The sequence below is a fragment of the Lytechinus pictus genome, chromosome 6 (genome assembly GCF_037042905.1).
Source record: "Lytechinus pictus isolate F3 Inbred chromosome 6, Lp3.0, whole genome shotgun sequence".
Lineage (NCBI taxonomy): Eukaryota > Metazoa > Echinodermata > Echinoidea > Temnopleuroida > Toxopneustidae > Lytechinus > Lytechinus pictus.
In genome coordinates this window covers 27,394,898-27,414,853 of record NC_087250.1, presented here as the reverse complement: position 1 = coordinate 27,414,853, position 19,956 = coordinate 27,394,898, and positions in this window count along the sequence as shown.

Below are 19,956 nucleotides of genomic sequence, written 5' to 3'. Positions count from 1 at the left end.
ACGACACATGAAAGTGCAAAAGTTTTTCTTACAATTTTATTTTTGATGATGCAATTTCACCAAATCAGTTTCTCTATCTTTGACCCATGGGTGATCGATTTATCCCATAAGGATTTAATTACTGTTCTTCATTTGTCAATAATCGTCCTATTAATAGTTGTCCCGTACGACACACACTGTGTCGTACGGGACATGTCCCGTACGACACACAATATATACTACATTTAATTACATGATTTGGATTCAGAAACTATAAATAGTAGACCTATTTTAATTCAAGTAATTGATTTGACGTAAAGTGAACTGAAAAAGTACTTTTGTTATCTCCATAGAACATAAAATAGGTGATTCTAACCATTTTAATTGATTTCATGTAGGCGTATTCTTTTGTGAATCCCTCCAATTAAACTGGTGATTTTCACTGGTCAGAGCAGGTTAATTTCTATGTCATTGAGCATGAAAAGAAAACCTTTAAAATTGATTCACCCTATAAATGTCTTCAAGCTCGTCAGGGGGGGGGGGGCAGGTATATGTCTTTTGTATGGGTTGTGGCTCGTCAGGGGGGGCAGAGTGCCCCCCCCCCCCTCCGTAGGTACGCTAGTGTATATACATTTTATATGAAAAATTATAACATTTTTGCCCCATAATTTACACAAAGAGTTTCATTCATTCATTGTTTAAATAGTGTATTGGAAATCATCAATTAATTCACTAAATATAACTTCACACAAAACCTCAAGTTTTTCAGCTCGTAAAAATGCTGTGAACCCTTGTACATTTCCCATCATGAAAAAATGATAACATATTGCTCCCGATTGTATATATTGAGGTTACTTAATTATATTGTCCTGAATGACTACTTATTAAAAGACTTTTCATTAAAAACGAAGAATTTAGGGGCAATGCTCCCCTTCTGATTAATAAAAAGATCATTGTTTTATTCAGGCTGCCGAGTACAACACGCAAGTGCCTGTACAACACACAAGTGTCCCGTACGACGCAGAAGTGTCCTGTACGACACACAAGTGTCCCGTACGACACATTTTTTTGTTTATGATAATTGAAAGAAATATTCAGCCAATAGCGGTTTCTAACATAATGAATGTCTTTAGTTTGATAGGATTATCATTATCATCAGCCAAATAAAATGATTGAAGAAGTCAAAGAGACATAAAGTAAGAAAGTTTGGCTTCAATTTAGAAATGTCCCGTACCCCACAATGTTCTCGAAAATTGCAATTTGCTTTATTTATTCATGAAGGATTATTTTGCTTTCTTTCATAGATGTGTTTGTTCTTGGGTAATTGAATATCAATTTTAGTTCAGTTTCTATGAAAATTATCTGTCCAACTCACAGACTTTAGAGTACAAACTTGAGGTTTCTAAAAAAGCCACCTTTTCTGCGTCCGTACGACGCATTACTACTTTAAATCTGTATTATACAGGATGTGAATTCAAGTCATGTTAACTCTTGGTTTTTCTAACACTCTGGTAGTACTTGATGATCACCTTTAGTTACTGGAATATTTTTTTGTTTTTCTTGTCAAAAAACTGTCAAATGTTCTCTAAATGTCCCGTACGACACGTATGCAATCACCCTTTGCAAGGATCTTGTAGTCAATGTTCAACAATGAAATTGGTCTCCAGTTGTCTATTACTCTCTTGTCACCTTTTTTATGCAACAATGTAATGACAGCCTGTTATGGCTTTCAGGCAACTCTTGACTTTCAAACTATCGATCAACATATACTTTAAATCATCCCAGAAGCACCGATAGAATTCAGCAGTTAGTCCATCACTGCCGGAAGATTTGTTATTTCTCATTGTTTTTAACGCTTCAAAACATTCCTTTTCTGTTATTAAGCCTTCACAAGCCAGTGCATCATCCTCAGAAAGAGTAGTTAAATTTGTATTTTTAGGTACTTTTTTATTTCGGAATGTACACTTAAAGACTTTTTTTTAGTATAAGTCTTTGTAATATTTGTTATTTCTTTAAGAACGTTTCCATTACCAGTAACAATTTTTCCATTTTTATTTATACAGTCAATTTCTTTTTGTTTTCCATTTTTCTTTTCTAAATTGAGAAAATACTTGTTAGATCTTTCGCCAGATTCCATCCACCGTTCGCGAGATCTTACAAATGCGCCCCTACATCTATGTGCATACCATTTTTCAATATCTGTTTTCAGATCGTTCATTCTTGCTATGTCGTTTCTTTCGTAATTACCACTGTCAACATTCCTGCACAATAACATGTACATTTCGTACGTTCTTTTATACCATTCCATCTTTTCAATTTGCTTTTGCTTGGCGAATTTCATGGTAAACTCTAGAATCCTTATTTTTCACATAATGTCCCATTTGGTCCTTGCATTCATATAGCATTGAAATGATGTAGAGTTTATACTATACTTAATATGTTTCTTATAGACATAATCATGTAATAATGAATTATTAAATTTCCATGTCCCCTTTCCTCTCGTAACACTTTCTATCCTTAATTTTAGTGATATGGCACAGTGATCACACTTGATTGCATGTCTGATATCAGTACTTTGAACATTACAATACAATGATGAAGAAATCAACCAGTAATCAAGTCGAGATGATATAATCAACGTTAATTGACGCCAGGTAAATTGTTTTCCGAGTGGATACCATTTTCGCCATACGTCACTTAGACTAAATTTATTCTGAATATTTTGTAACCCTTTCATTTGTTTATAAGCCTGTGAACAACCTTGGGTATCAAGCTTGGGATCTTGTACACGGTTCAAATCACCTCCAAATACGAGTAAATCACCCTTTTGTTTCATATCTTTTATCCAGTTATACATTATCTTGAAAAATATTTATTTTTCAGATTTTATAGTTGGGGCATAAACATTTAGAAGAAAGTATATTTTTTTCTGAACACTTAATCTTACAGCAATTGCCCTTCCGTCGAATTTCACAAAAGTTTCGAGTATTTCAATGTTATCCTGTTTCTTTATTATAGTCACAACGCCTTTAGAATGATTTGTTCCATGGTTGAAAAAGCACAGTTCACCACATTCTGATCTAAACGCATATTCCAGTTCAGTTGTTAAGAAGGTTTCTTGTAATAAAATTACATTCGCTTTTTGAAAAGATAACCATGAAAATATAACGCCTCGTTTTACTTTATTCCGAATGCCTCTGACATTAAGAGAAATGAGGTGTAGATTCTGCGTTTTCAAGTTAGAACAGATATGGACCATCTCTGCACCTTTCAGGAATAATTACTGTTCAATTTTTTTTTCTTCATTTTTTTCTGTTTTCTCCTACGCTTGACGGGTTTTTCCCCTTGTTTTTTTAGGGCTCGGTGTTTCGGGAGATAGATACGAGTCGGATTCTTCTTCATTTCCTGAAGCTGTTGCATCTGTGTTTGTTTCTTCCTCTGTGACTGCCGACTCTCGCGAACTTGCTTTCTCGCTACGTAGGTATTCAGATATGCCTGGTTGCCTGGATGACGACGCATTCTTTTGTTGCGATTGGCGGCTGCTTTTAGATCGTGTAATCTTTGGTTCCATAGGTATGGGGTCGTCAGGGTGATGCGTCTGTTCGGTGACGGATGTAGCTGCATTTCGCTTGGACGCGATGAACTGGTCAATTGTCGCCTGGGCATCGGGGATGATATCTGATGTGCGGGTGTTATCAGCCTGTTGTTGCGAGGTGGGCGTGGTCGTATAACTGCAATCACGCTGAATGTGCCCGGGTTGTTTACAACTGCAGCACACAACCGGGTTAATGCAACTTGAACGATAGTGCCCTTCGTTCAAGCAGTTGGAGCATACTACCACCTTGCTTGTGTTGGTTGTGATTTGCCCTGGGTGGAAGATTCTCCCTTTGAAGAGGCCGAAGGTCATGAAACGAGGGAGGGGTTGGGATGGTTGCTGGATGTAAACAGTCCTATCTCCGGTTAGACAGTCTGTCAACTGCCCGTCAACACGGAGCCGTTGGTAGGTGGGTTTCCCAACAGTTTTATATTTCCTCATCTCTAGTTCGTCACAAATCAAGGAGTCATGGGCTGACAAGGGTATGTCCTTAATTATGAGGCGAATACATCCATCCATTCCATCATTTAGAAATGGATTTTTATCGTATACTGCGATATTGACATTCCTAACGTTCATGCCTTTTGTGATGAGCTCTATACGGGCGTCTTGGGACGTCAGATATGAACGCCATAAACCTCCGATTTTTTGAATCCCTCTAATGCCGCTACTTTTTGTTGTACGAGCAATGCACATGAAAAGTTCTTCACTTGATACATCTGTATTGTCATTACTAGAGGGGATGTCCTTGTGTTTCGTTTCACAAACACCGGTTTAATGTCAGTTGAGTCTATTGGAGGTTTAAACCGGGCTTTTTCTGCGTAGGCCGCCATCTTTCAAAAATAGCCTGGGCGTTAACCTCAAAGTTGGAATCTCAAAATATCAAGACCATGCAACAACATCCAGTTTCCAAATAGATATATATGTTATGTCACTATATTTACCTCAGATTCCACTAGTCCTTTCTCAAAATATATATCCAAAAACGTTAGAAATAGAGGGTTTAATCACTCTCCGGGAACGGTCGTGACCTTATCCAGCGAAGATGAATTGCGCCCTCCAAATCCACATGCATGTATATATATGGAATGTCACTTTTTCTTCAAAAAGAATAAATGCGAGCGCGAAGCGCGAGTAATTTGTGTTTCAGGTATTTGGGGGTTTCAATTTCATGTATTTTTTTATCAGAGTAGGCCTAGAATTGTGTGAGCGGGAGGTTAGAAATATTATTGATAACATCTCTTGGAAGTAATGTAATCTTGAAGGCAATGGCGTATCTGACACTTAATTCAGCTGGGAGGGGGGGGGGGCTGCTTGAACATTTGTAGGGGGCACCAAAATAAATTTGTTTTGTAGAAACCGTCCGAAGTTAAATAAATCATGAGATTTATTCTCAAAAACACGGTAAGGTGTCTTACAAGGGATAAATACAAAAAATGTGAGCGCGAATTGCGAGCTGAAATTTTCTATAATAATATGAAAAAGATCATTTTCGTTTTTCAGGTTAGAATTAAAAAAAAATGCAGCTCACGCTTTGCGGTCGCTTAAAATCATTCAGGATAAGATGCGAGTGCCAGGCACATGCTGATTCTTTTTTTAATAATTTATACTGAAAATTTCAATTTTTAAGCATGATTAATTAAGCCATACAAACAGGAGGTGCGAGCCGAGATATTTTCATATTCCCATCTGAAAATTGGACAGTATAAGCACGTTTTTAAAATAAAGAACAATTTATGTATCTTAATTTTATGATTGATGCGAGTCCAAAGCCCAGGGTGAACATTTTATTATACTGACCAGAAGTGGAAACATTTGAACACTTTTTAAGAGGCATGAAAATTGTTGAGAGGATATACTTATCTCACTAATGGATGATGGGAATCTAAAGCTAAAGCAAGAGCTTAATACTTTTTTTGTTATCCGGGGAAAAGAACACATATCTTACAATAATAATGATCGGCAGAAACAAATTATAATTTTTTTTTTCCGATTGGCCGCCATGATCTAATTTCTAGGGGGTATTTCTCTCAAAAGACCGAAGTTTTAACTACATCTCAGGTTTGTGCGTCCACACAAGATAGTAGAATAAGGCATTAAGAAATAACGCGAGCACAAAGCGCGAGCTATCTTTTTTTTATATTTCATGTATAGTGATATAAACTTTGATATTCTGAGCAGTTTTTTTATTCATAAACAATATGCGTATGTAACTAAATAATTTATGGGAGCGCGAAGCGCGAGCCAAAATTTCAATACACTAATCTAAAAAGGGAGCTAATAATAACAGTTTTGCAGTGGCTCATGAAGAGGATATTGCGAGCGGGAGCTGAAAATGTTACTATATTGATCTGAAAAGCTACCTGTTAATGAATGTTTCCATGTAACACATGAGAAGAATACATATCCTACATGTACCAATCAATGTGAGCAATAAAGCACTTTTGTAAACATAAACATGATATGTTTTTGATCAAACAATATTAATACAAGCGCGAAGCATAAGCTTGAAATTGTAATTTTCCAACTAAGCAATAGGAAATTAATATTTTGTTACCCTTAAGAGGATAGGTATCTAACTACACAAAATACGTGAGCGCAAAGCGCGAGCTGAATTTTTTTTTTCCGAGTTTTAACCTTGACATTTTTAGCACCTTTTTCTAACTGTGAACAAAATAGATTTTTACTAAACTTCTGATACAAGCGAGAAGAGAGAAAGCTGTGATTTTTTTTTAATTTCTGACTTTTAAACTGGGATTGGTAAATGGACATCTAAACTTTATTGAAGCGAGCACAAAACGCAAGCTGAAAAAATGATACCCTGACCTAAAATTTGGAAAGTATAGAAAAAATTTTTGTAATCAAGAACTAGTGTTATAGTGCCTTGATATTCGACCATTGCCATGTGGAGCGTTGTGGCCCAGTGGATTAGTCTTCGGACTTTGAAAAAAAGGGTCGTGGGTTCGAATCCCAGCCATGGCGTAATTTCCTTCGGCAAGAAATTCATCCACATTGTGCTGCACTCGACCCAGGTGATATAAATGGCAGGAATTTACTCCTTTAAATGCCATCGCGCTTGTAAAAGGCTGCGAGGCTAAAGCCAGGGTAATAATATCCAATTAAGCGCATATAGGGACGCATTAGGCAGTATGATTGGTATGATTATTATTATTAAAGCGCCTTAAGGCCAATTTTTTCGAAGCCTTGGCCTAGGACTGTCAAGCCTTGGCCTTGAGGATTTTGAGCCTTGAAATTTCAAGGCATTTTCATTTTTTTTATTTGAACTTTCTATAGATTTTCTGCATAAAACTTAAATGTTTTATTATTTTGTATGTTAGATAACGTTGATGGTGAATATTACCATAATAATAGTACCATTAGGGCCACCTACTTTATTATTATTATTATAATTGTCACCATTTATGATAATAATTTTGATTATGATAACGAAAAATCTAAATCACCATAACTATAATAAGAATGATAATAATGTTGTACATGATAATAACATTTAATAACTGACCATGACTTTGACAATAATGGTTATATACTATTAATACTGATATCAAGAATTGTAATCTACAGAGTGTTTTAGCATGGACCCTACAAGGGTCCATGATTTTAGCGATGCATTTTTAATGTTTATTTTTGTCTGAATCAGTTGTCTGTTCAATATGAGAGCACATTGAACAAAGGACTGATATCCTCCGCATACCAGGCTACTATACAAAACTATTGAAATATCTCTGATATTCCGTTCTGAACCATCCAATATAATTCAATTGTTTTGTACTATTATGATAATACAGAAAAGAATTATTACAAATGCAGATTAGTTTTATAATTTCCCTTCATTTTTATCCAGAAGGAATATTTTTAGTCTGAATGATATTAAAACAAAAATGGTAAATTTGATCACAGTTTCGGAAACTTTTGTCAAATATAAAAGCCTTGTGTCAATGCGGTGATGAACCAACAAAAACATGAGGGGGCCAAACATTGTCCAAAAGATGAAAAGGTTCATAAAACGGAGTTAAAGGACAAGTCCACCCCAACAAAAACTTGTTTTGAATAAAGAGAGAAAAATTCAACAAGCATAACACTGAAAATTTTATCAAAATCGGATGTAAAATAAGAAAGTTATTGCATTTTAAAGTTTCGCTTCATTTCACAAAACAGTTATATGCACATCTCGGTCAGTATGCAAATAAGGAACTGATGACATCACTCACTCACTATTTCTTTTGTATTTTATTATATGAAATATGATTTTTTTTATTTTCTCGTCATTGTCATGTGAAATGAAGTATCATTCCTCCCTGAGCACGTGGAATTCCATTATTTTAACATTTTGTGCTTCAGGCAAGGAGGTCCTTATCGTCAAATTCGTAAAAATTGAAATATTGTATAATTCAAACAATAAAAAACAAAAGAAATAGGGAGTGAGTGACATCATCAACTCTCTCATTTGGATATAACTGGCTTCACATAACTATTTTGTTAAAAATAAGCGAAACTTTAAAATGTCATAACTTTCTTAATATTTTACATCCGATTTTGATGAAATTTCAGCATTGTGATTGTCTGATTTTTCTTTATTGATTCAAATCAACATTTTTCTGAGGTGGACTTGACCTTTAAGAAAGCGAGCAAAAGAAGACAGCTTATTTTGTGATGGATAAAAAATAATAAGAAAATTAAGAAAAATATGTGTATATAATTCACACCTCTTCCTTTCCTTTCTTTCTCTTTCTCAATTTTATCTTGGTGCTTGAACTTTTGGGGTGGGTCTAGCCCCAGAGCTCTCTCTTTTACATGATATTGATAAGTGATACAAGAAAGAGAGAGAGGGGAAAGAGAGGGATGAGGTGTCACAGTTAGCTGGTTGCATGTACAAAATATGTATGTAACATCAGTTTACAATTATCAGGTTGATAGACAATACATCTCTTCTAATTTTGTATATTTTGCTTTGAGTGTAGTCAGTGTCTCAGATTGACAAGATAAAACAATCTTTACTTCTTTTTTTGTTAATACGGTTTGATAGTGAACTTTATATTATACTATGGCTCCAATTAAGGAAGAACAACGAAAAATTTAAAGAAGCGGAGACTTTCAAACATGTTTCTTTGTAATTTCCTGATCACGTGCATAACCATGGGGGGGGGGTGCTGTATTATCACAGAAAGTCATACATCAGCGAGAACAAAAATTATTTCTTTCACCACATTCGTTTACCACATGCAAGAGTCACCCTCATTATCTCTATTAACAAATGTTCGAGTCCTAATAAAATTGTCCTTCTTCATCTCTTATCATACTTATATTTTGAATTATCTCACCTCTAACATTTATAGTGTCAATGTTATAGGCTACAGCAAGATCATGTTTAGATTCGATTTTCTATTGACTAGGAAATTTCTCGTATCCCAAGTGTTAATAAAGTAGGCCTATAAATTCATATGAAATGATTCAGGATTATGTAGTATTAGCTTACATGTTCTCCAGTTTATCAATACGGAAAAATGAAAAGAAAATACGGATTAGGGTATTCCTAATTATCAAAACTTACCGATAATTTCAAGTTCACACCCTCTGTCTCTGTTCACTTTGTGGACGAATGTGAATATAATCTACAAGTTTTGAACATGCAGTTTTACATCCTGTATCAGTCCCTAGAATGAACAACTTTCAACTTGAACATTTATTTGCATATTTCCGTCGATCACTTCCAATGTATATGAAGAGCTCACTTGGAAAATGGGTTAGGTCCATTTTTCATCAAATTTGATTTTTATGTCTCAATGTGTAGATTTTTAGTAGCTCTATAAGATGATACCAAAGAAAAGTTGAAATTCCTATTAAAAATCGAATTAAAATGGCAAAGAAAAATTACACTTTTTTTCAAAAGGGGTTAGGTCCATACAGATTTTTTTTGGGGAAAAGAATATCATGAAAAAGATGAAGACAGGTAGATTTCTTTTATAACCAATTTTATGTTATCATGGTAGGGTATCATTAAAATTTAGTTTCGCATAAGAATATTGCAATATGGAAGAATTTAAAAAATGATTTTTTTTTTTGGAGTGGACCTAACCCCTTATGCAAACAAACTCTTCTGAAGAGCTCATTTGTCAAAAGGGGTTAGGTCCATTTTTCATAAATTTTATTGTTTTCTGTCTCAAAACCTCTAAATTTTTTGTTGCTCTAATGAAAACAAAGAAAATTTGAAATTTTCATGAAAACGTGAATAAAAGTGGCAATGAAACAATCACTTCTTTAGTCAAAATAGATTGGATTCATTTCAGTTTAGTTGCAAAAGAGGGTAGGTCCACAATTATGATTTTTAAAAGAATATATAGAAAAAAATTGAAGGCAGGTAGATTTCTTTTATACCCAATTTTATGTTCACGTGATAGAGCAGTACATCATGATAATTTAGTTTCTCATAAGAATATTGCACCAAGTTGTCATGTTATGATATATGTTTACGCATGCGCGTGGTTGCTAAGTGGTTGCTATGGGTTGCTAGGCAACGCTACATGTAACCGAGATGTAAGAACTACGGCTCCGAGTTGTTGTTAATAAACTTGTTATTTGAGAGTTCAATCAGTCACGTGTCCATCTCAGTGATATACAGTGTCATTCCACCAACTTAACATTACATAAGTGAGAATAAAAAACATGTTTTTTTTCTCGAAATGGTCCATAGTGGACCTAACCCCTTTTGTAACTAAACTCTTCATATGCACAACACTCTGTATGGGATCACAAGGATGGTTAAACAGGAAAAATAACATATCATTTAAAAAATATTTAACGTTACAGTTATAATGAGCATGTTTCTACATGGTGATTGTCAGCATGCTGGTATAGTATGCAAATACCAAATGTTCATGAGGGTGATTGTTGCGAATATTACACCGTCGTTTGGACAGGAAAGGGGGCAATATAAGAATTAAGTATTAAACATTACACCTCGTCCATTAACTCTTCATATTTCAGTGTATTATATAGATATATAAAAGACTGTATAAATTAAAAGGATCCATGTGATTCAATGAACAACGTACACCTTCTGGAAGGCAGAGATGACATGATAAAAATTATGTAGTTTCGTTGTCAACAAATATTATTATTTCATGTGGGTTGACGTGCCTAAGAAAGGAAGCTTAGAGGGGGTACTCTAGGCTTGGATATAATATGATTTGAATAGAAAAAGTAAAATTAGACAATTAAAATACTGACAATGTCATTGAAACCGGATAAGAAATGATAGATTTTTGATATTTTAAGCACCTTCATTGTTCTGATAAGAAGGGTATCTGCATGTCTTCATGAATATACAATGAACAAGTTGATGATGTCTATCCGCACTTAGTCTGCTGGGAAAACCCTTCACTCGAGATAAGGGTCTATATGTGCAGCCTACTTATATGCCTTGTGTACTGAAGGTTATCTTGGAACAGCAAGTTTTGTATGTGCTAGTCTTTGCGTGGAGGCACACTGGTTGGTCGAAGTTCTAATCAGGGTCTGTGCCTGCAGACTAATCCGCACTTATTCTTTTTTTCATTTTATTTTATCTAGTTAACAATTTTTTTTTAAGTCCTTTCTATGGCACTGGACGTGATATCACCAGCCCATTAAAATACCCTAACAACAGTATTTTGTAACATATTTTAATAAAAATTTTCAGCATTTAGGTAATTGAGTATCACTCTATATTATTTTCAGCATGTGACGGGTAGCTTTGAGCATCTTGATACGTGATCACAACACCGTGTTTTTACCCTGCTTTTTGCGTTGGCCTTTCTATCTCAACACGAAACCTCCAGCTTATTCGTCATATCTGAGGGATCGGTGCCTCACCAAAAAAAAACCCCGACATGATTACTCTAACGATTATAATGGAAGACGACATTCTCAGTTTGAAAATATTTCATTTGATCTTCCTTTTGCATAAATTTTTTTGACCTGACTTGCATGTTTGTAAAGTAACAGTGTATGCTTGCCAATTGGGCAATGGGGGGGGGGGGGTAATTCCTCAATCTCATCGAATCTATTTCATGAGCTATTTAGTTGCATATTTGCTCTGTGCAAGGAAAAAAGTGAGGAGTAAGGGAGTGCATCTTTAGCGTATTGACATTACGGAAATCAATCGTTTCATTTCAGCTTCATTGTAGACTGCTAGGACTTCTGATTTCAACTGATTTTATTAATGTCAGAAATCACATCTTCATCAAGTGTTTCAATGTGTGTCAAATGTAGACTTGAAAGAGCGCCATCTTTTGACGTAGAATGGATAGACATGAAGGTGGATTCCCGATCGATGATACCCGACTCCAGATCACTGTCACTTTATGGAAGCCATTACTGGGTGTTGTGTTATTATATTTTGATATATTGTTTTGGTGAAGCGTTGAACATAATTTCAATATGACAGTGGCGTAGTTCTTTGAATTTTTAGAAGTAGCATAATGGTCACATTTAAAGGGATGGTCCAGGCTGGAGATATTTAAAACTCAATAAAAAGAATAAAATTCAAAAAGCAATATGCTAAAAATTTGATCAAAATCGGGTAGAAAATAACGAAGTTATTTGAATTTTAAAGATTTGCATTATCATTCCGGTGAAACACTGAGTTCTACTGTTCTAGGCATGTCTTTATGAATATTCATGAGGTAGGCTGATGAAGTCATATCCCCGCCAGTTCTTTTGTATTGTATTATATGAAATTAGATTTATTAAACTTTTTTTACCAAGAGCTAAAACAATTGGATGGCAACTGATCAAGTGCATTAGTTATTTATAGCTGCAACCTATTTTATCGTAATAGAGACACATCATTTGCACATGTATGAAGAAATGAAAAGTGTATGATTTCATGTAATAACATAAGAACAATGAAAGTGGGGATGTGACATCATCAGCCCACCTAATGAATAATCATGACCATATGCAAATAACTGTTTTCACAAAATATTTAAAATTAGACAAATTAAAATTCAATAACTTCCTTATTTGTTATCCGATTTTAATTCAATTTTCAGCATTTGGCTTTGTGGATTTTACTATATTTAGTTATTATGAACATTTTCAGCCTGGACCATCCCTTTAATATAATTTAATATTATTTAATCGTACAAAATTTCCCAGTGATACAAAAAAGTAGCGTTCGGATTGGTTCCCCCCCCCCCTCTTTCTCTCTCTCACTCTTTTCTATGATTTTTTTTTAATCTCTTAAATTCATTCGTTCTTGGCAAGCCCCTCAGTTATGTTTCCTTTTACTTAATTTCGACGAAGCCAGATCTATCTATTCGGAGTTCAAATTCATCCTTTCTTCAATTGTGTTATGATTTTTTTTTATGATTGACATGGTTTGTGATGTATTTCACTTTGTAATGTAATGTTTCTTTGTTTCCTAAGAAAAGAAAATACAAATACAAACTTAATTACAAATTCACCCCGTCCCCTTCCCCCCATCTCTCTCTATCATTCCTTGTCTCTCGGTAGTTCTTCTTCTTCTTCTTCTTCTCTCTTTCTCTCTCTCTTTTATTCCATCTGTATTCACCTTGTCTCTCCATTTCTCCTTCTCACTCCTCCACTTTTCTCTCTCTCGCTCTTTCTCAGTCTTTATTCTCACTGTCTCTCCATTATTTTCTCTCCCCTTCTTCTATCTTTCTCCCCCCCCCCTCTCTCTCTCTCTCTCATCTTTTCTATCCCTTTCCTTTCCGCGTCTCTTTATCCTTTTATTTTCATATATATATTTTTTTCTCTATCTTTTTTTGAATCTTTACTTTCCTCGTCTCTCCATGTTTTAAATCTCTCACTCCCCTCCACTTTGCCACCCCCTCTCTTTTCCCTTTTTCTATCTCCCCCCCCCCTCTCTCTCTCTCTCATCTTTTCTATCCCTTTCCTTTCCGTCTCTTTATCCTTTTATTTTCATATATATATTTTTCTCTCTATCTTTTTTTCCATCTTTACTTTCCTCGTCTCTCCATTTTTTTAAATCTTTCACTCCCCTCCACTTTGCCACCCCCTCTCTTTTCCCTTTATCTTCTCACCCCCCCCCCCCCTTCGTCTGTTACCATCAGTCCTACATGTCCAATAAAATCAGTTGTAAATCACAAATATGAACTGCATATAGAGTCGGGTTTTTTTACATTTAATTTCGTTTATGCTGACAAAATTATTTGATTATAACATTACATGATTGTTTGTGCATTAAAATCACCCTCCCCATCACCATGATAATGAACTAAAAAAAAAACTGCAAAGATTTCGATCAGTTTAAAAATATTAAGCATTTATTCAGATCGGTTGATACTTAGTTCTTAGATGAATAATGTGCATACAACTGATTGTGGATTGGTAAGCTTTTCTCGAAATGTAGTAGATAACCCATAGTGAAGATATAGTTAGATCGGTTGATAATTGGTGTTTTGATCAGTAATTTGTATACAACTATATCATGTATATATTGCATTGGCAAACCTTTCTCGAAATGTCCTAAATACATTAACCCACAGTAAAGAAAGATATTTCCTAACTATTTTCACTTGACTATTTTCAGCTCTCAAGTAGGTAAGAATAATTTCGTCTCGATTTAAGTCTATACATCAACAAACGTTTTTTTTTTCTATTCAATAGTGTTAGTAATTCACAACAAAGTATAATGAAAATATATTATTTTAAAAACAAAAAGTATAGTTTCTACTCATCTCGCAATATACACTTGAAATAATAGATATTAATATTCATACGCTTTTATAACCAACTTTTCTCACTTGCTCTTAACAAAATCTAAAAGGCTGATATTCTGGCAACATTGATATTGTTAAGCCCTCCCGCCCCCCCCCCCTCCTCCACAAAGGTGTGCTCGTACGCCCGTACCCACTCACCGTACACAAAACTACTTTGGGGATTTTGCAAGAAGGGGTAGCGCTTTTGTCGGTGCCAAAATAAACTCAAATAATCAATACCATATCACACTAATCCCTTGTTTATGAAATAAAGGAAAAACACTTAACTATATATATAAATATTTTAAATATACAATTTTCAAAGCTTGCTCCCTCCATTCTCTAGCACTCGTACATTCTCTTCAAGTTGTGACATTGTATTTAACTTTTATATGCAGGAAATGTTCACGAGGACATAATGTAATTTTAGATTAACATGCTTTCCCTATAACTCTTGCTTTTGATATCCAAAAATCCTCCGAATCTCTATCAGACCTGGGAGGGGAAATGCCCACATTTCTTCCCCCGGTCGCATTGCAGTTTAACAGTCCTTAATCTGCTAAAAATTGATCATTTATTATACCACTTTAAAGTCATGCTTTATTACAATATCCACAACTTATATTCCATTCCGGAAAACTGCATGGCTTATATGTACTCTCTGTGTCTCTCAATCGTCATTTCATTTCCTTACTAGACATGGCTATTTATACTTTGCGAAGCGCTCGCTCGCTTCGCTCGTTCGCACATTTAAGTAAATTGCATGGATTCTTGCCTAATATACCCCCAATAAAACTGACTACTTGTGCTGTTGGTTAACGGGAATAAATTTCTGCTATTCTGGAGTATTCCATTCGCACACAAAGACGCAGTACAAACATGCATCAGAAAACTTTTATTGAGACCCCAAATGCAAAATTTTCCCTGCCCTGAGATGGGAACACCCCTTCCCAGACACTCACTCTGCTCCCTGGCAATGTTCTCTTTCAACGATAATATCTTCTTTTCAGGAGTACATCACACACCACATAATTACAACACAAAATATGCACAGAAAGCATGTTTTTCTGACAACAAAATATTCCCCTGCTCTGGGAGAGGGACCTCTTCTCCCAGAAACTCACCCACCCGGTCCCTTCGCTCCCTCATATTTTTTTCTTCCAACAATTCCCGCTTTACAGAGTATGTCATAATTCATATCAATATAATCACAGCACAAACATGGTTCAAACAGGTTTATTGTTGATACGCCAAAATTATTTTTCCCTGCCCCTGCATAATGGGGACACCGTCTCCTGCACACACTCCTACGCTTGGTAGCTTTGCTCCCTTGCAATTTGTTTTTTTTTTACAGATAATTTCCACTCTTGAGTAGTACTTAACACACCGCATAATCACATCACAAATGTGCACCAGAAATCTTGTTTTTGAAATACAATGCAAAATTTTCCCTGCTGTGGGACACCCCCCCCCCTCCCAGACCACCCCCCCCCCCCCGCTCGGGTCGTTTTGCTCCCTCGCAATTTTCTCTTTTAACAATACTTCCACTATTGAATAGTACATCACACACCACATAATCACATCACAAATATACACCAGAAATCTTGTTTTTGAGATACAATGCAAAATTTTCCCTGTTGTGGGACACCCCCCCCCCGCTCGCTTTGCTCCCTCACAATTTTCTCTTTTAACAATACTTCCACTATTGAGTAGTACATCACACACCACATAATCACATCACAAATATGCACCAGAAATCTTGTTTTTTTTTTTTTTTTTTAGATACAATGCAAAATTTTCCCTTCTGTGGGACACCCTCCTCCCAGACCCCCCCCCCGCTCGGTCGCTTTGCTCCCTCGCAATTTTCTCTTTTAACAATACCTCCACTATTGAGTAGTACATCACACACCACATAATCACATCACAAATATGCACCAGAAATCTTGTTTTTTTTTTTATTTTTTAGATACAATGCAAAATTTTCCCTTCTGTGGGACACCCTCCTCCCAGACCACCCCCCCCCCCGCTCGGTCGCTTTGCTCCCTCGCAATTTTCTCTTTTAACAATAATAGATCGCTATTAAGTAGTATGTGCATATATGCATTATCATACATACATTGCGCACTAGCAATCGCGCTTCCAAACTTCAATGAAAGGCTCCATGTGATTGGTCAAAGTGATAAGAACGAATATCAGAATGGACTGAGCATACGTATGCTTTTAGCTGACGTGAGATATTAGCATACGCGTTCTCAGCTCATACGTATGCTACCAGCTGACGTATGGTAAAAGCATACGCGTGCATAAAACCCAAATCGAGCTCGCTGATTGGTCCATTAGAGCACACGTACTCTTAACGGAGAACACGTGCTCTTAACAAAGAACACGTACTCTTTTTTGAGCATACGTATGACGGTATGGTAGTTCACGTTTTTGGCACTATCGGCCTTCCATACCATTGTGCATGCTTATTATATGGTGGGCCGTTCCCGCCAAAACGCATGCTAAAACCATACGTGTGCAAGCCAGAACGTACGCATGGTTCTTTCATAACGTACGCGTGGATCTGTCATAACGTACGTATGGTCTTGACAGAACGTACGTATGGACATTTTCTATTATACTTCTATGACATTCTTAACGTACGTATGGTTTTGACATAACGTACGCGTGGTTCTGTCATTACGTACGCGTGGTTATGTCATTACGTACGCGTGGTTCCCGGTAAAATAATCAACTCATAGACCAAACCACGCGTACGTAATGACAGAACCACGCGTACGTTAAGCCAAAACAACGCGTATGTTATGACAGAACCACGCGTACGTTATGCCATAACCATGCGTGCGTAATGAGAATACCACGCGTACGTAATTCAGTACATTTTAGTACAACAGTCATACAACCAATGAGAAAGCTTGTTGTATAATTGAACGTATGAAGCTGAATTCGATCCCGCCATTCTTTCAATTGCAACCTGCTGAGCATGCTTGCTCGTTTGCAACGGGGATTCAACGAAGCTGTTAGCAGGATGCCTTCGGATACGCCCATGATTTTGACACGTGTCCTAGCCGTTTCCTTTCTATGTGCCCTTTTTCTTTTTGTAATAGCTTATATTCCATTTCTCAGCATGATACCCTTTTCAACTCTCATAAATGCCCATATTTAAAGCTTAAAGTGACACTTTTCCTTTGACAAGTGTCCCTTTCAGTTATTCGCATCAAGAGCCCCTTCTATTCCTTTGAAATGAGTGCCCCTTTTCCATTCTGATAAGTGTGCCTTTTCATGCTTGGGGAGGGCCCCTTTTCAAGTACAAACTACCTTTCCACCTTTGATAATAGTGCCTTTTCATGCTTGGGGAGGGCCCCTTTTCAAGTACAAACTACCTTTCCACCTTTGATAATAGTGCCTTTTCATGCTTGGGGAGGGCCCCTTTTCAAGTACAAACTACCTTTCCACCTTTGATAATAGTGCCTCATTAGCTCTTATAATTGCCCCTTGTCACAGTGGCGTAGCTACAGGGGGGGGGGGGGGGGGGGCCCTGAGATTTGGTGTGCCCCCCCAGGTGCCCCCCTAAAAAAAATTGGCAGAGCAACAAAAAAGGGAGAAAAAAGGGAGAAAGAAGAACAGGAAAAAGGAGAAAGACAGAAGAGAAAATAAGAAGAGGAAAATAAGAGGAGGACGAGTGAATAAAATAATATGAGGGGAAGACTTGCCAAAAAAAATCATGTTACTATATTAAATTTTTGCTTGCGCTTCGCGCCAGAATTATCTGTTCAATGAGATTCATATCTTGCTCAATAGGCTGATATGGAGCGAGTTTTGAAGTCAATATACAAAACATATTTTAGCTCGGACATCGAGCTTTCATTTTTTTCATTTTTCATTTTTTTCATTTACAAATTTAAGTGCTCTGTAAAATGTCCGTTTTATGGTCGACATATCACCATTTTAAGCTCACGCTGCGTGGTCACATTGTTTGGTTTGCCAAGTTCCTATTGTCTACGTGTATTCCATATAGTTCAATTAAACAAATGTATTCAGAATGCCCAGATTCTAGGTCTAAAACTAAAACATGCGCCATAGCCTGCATGTTCTTTATTTAAAATGTACTTAAATTATCCAGTTTCACATCAGAATATCAACAAGTTGTCTGCTCACGCTTCACGATCGCAATACTAATGATACCCAATTAACTATATCCTGTCTATGATTTATAAAATATGAATAGATTGTCCCGCTTTAGGTCTAAAATCTCAATTTTCTTCCTTTCGCGCTCGCATCAATTGTTTGGTTACATACCTATCCCATTTATTGATACAAAAAGTGCTGAGAATGACCATTTTTTAGGTCGGAATGTCACAACAAAATTGCTCGCGCTTCGCGCTCCCATTATTGAAATATATACCGTCTTCGTGGGTAACTGTAAGCAGTCCTTTAAATAACAGGTCCCTTTTCGATAATGCTAGAACAGTAAATACAAATGTCTGCTCGCGCTTGGCGTTCGCAGTAATCATCTAGTTACATACGTATCTTGTTCAGGATCATACATAACATTGCCCAGAATATTAAATTTTCAGCACAAAATACATGAAAGTAAAGGCTTATGAGATTATTTCATGTTTATGTTGTTTTATAAGAATAAAACTAAGAAGTGACTGATCGGGGAAAATATTGGTGAAGATAATTTCGGGCCCCGTCCCCTATTGGCGAAAGTCGGACCCGCCCTTGTGACACACACCGGAAAAAATGGTGCCCCCCTGAAAAAGCAAGGACCCCCAGTGCCCCCCAGGAAAAAAATTCTAGCTACGCCACTGCCTTGTCATCTCTTGTGATGAGTGCCCCTTTTCACTTCTGATAAGTGACCTATGTTGACCTGTGCCCCTTTCCCCTTTTCCTCTCTAATTAGTAACCTTATTTCTTCTGATAAATATATTACCTTTTCCTTTATTATGATACAATGTACTTCTAGTCGTGGCCACGCACACGGAGAGGGACAAACTACATGTAATACTCTGCACACTGCTCTAGGTTTCACTCAAAATGAAATACTGTATTTCTTGGCAGCAAAGCATAGGGAGCTGTAACTCATAGCCCCTTCTCAAGTGCAGGCGCGTAGCCAGGGGGAGCGGTCGCCCCCCAAAAAAGAAAAAAAAGGGAAAAAGAGAGGAGAAAAGGGAAAGAGAAGGGAGGAAAGGGAAGAAACGTAGCTTTGCGGGTTTTTCCTTTTATTCTTTTTTTTCTCAAAAAAAAACTCCTTCATTCTTGCTCTAAATTTATATATATGAATTTTGCTTCCGCGCTGCGCGCAGTTAAATATAATATTGCAGTTCTCCTTTGTATCCCATTACCCTTTCTCTAACCCTATGTTTCCACCTCAGGTATATGTTTTTCTTGCCAGTTAAAGTTCAAATGTATACATTAGGGCATGGAATTAGACATGTTTTATAGCTCCATGGAATTAGGGTAAGGTTAGTCCGAATTATATGAAGTTATCTTCTTCTTTTTTCAAATTGATCGCACAACTTCTGGTCTGGTAAAATCTATATATCAATTTCTGTCGTCACCTCAACATAGGCAACTTCTCCCGCTTTTCAGCTCATTACTAAACAACTATAATTTGGGGGCAAACAGGCAGGC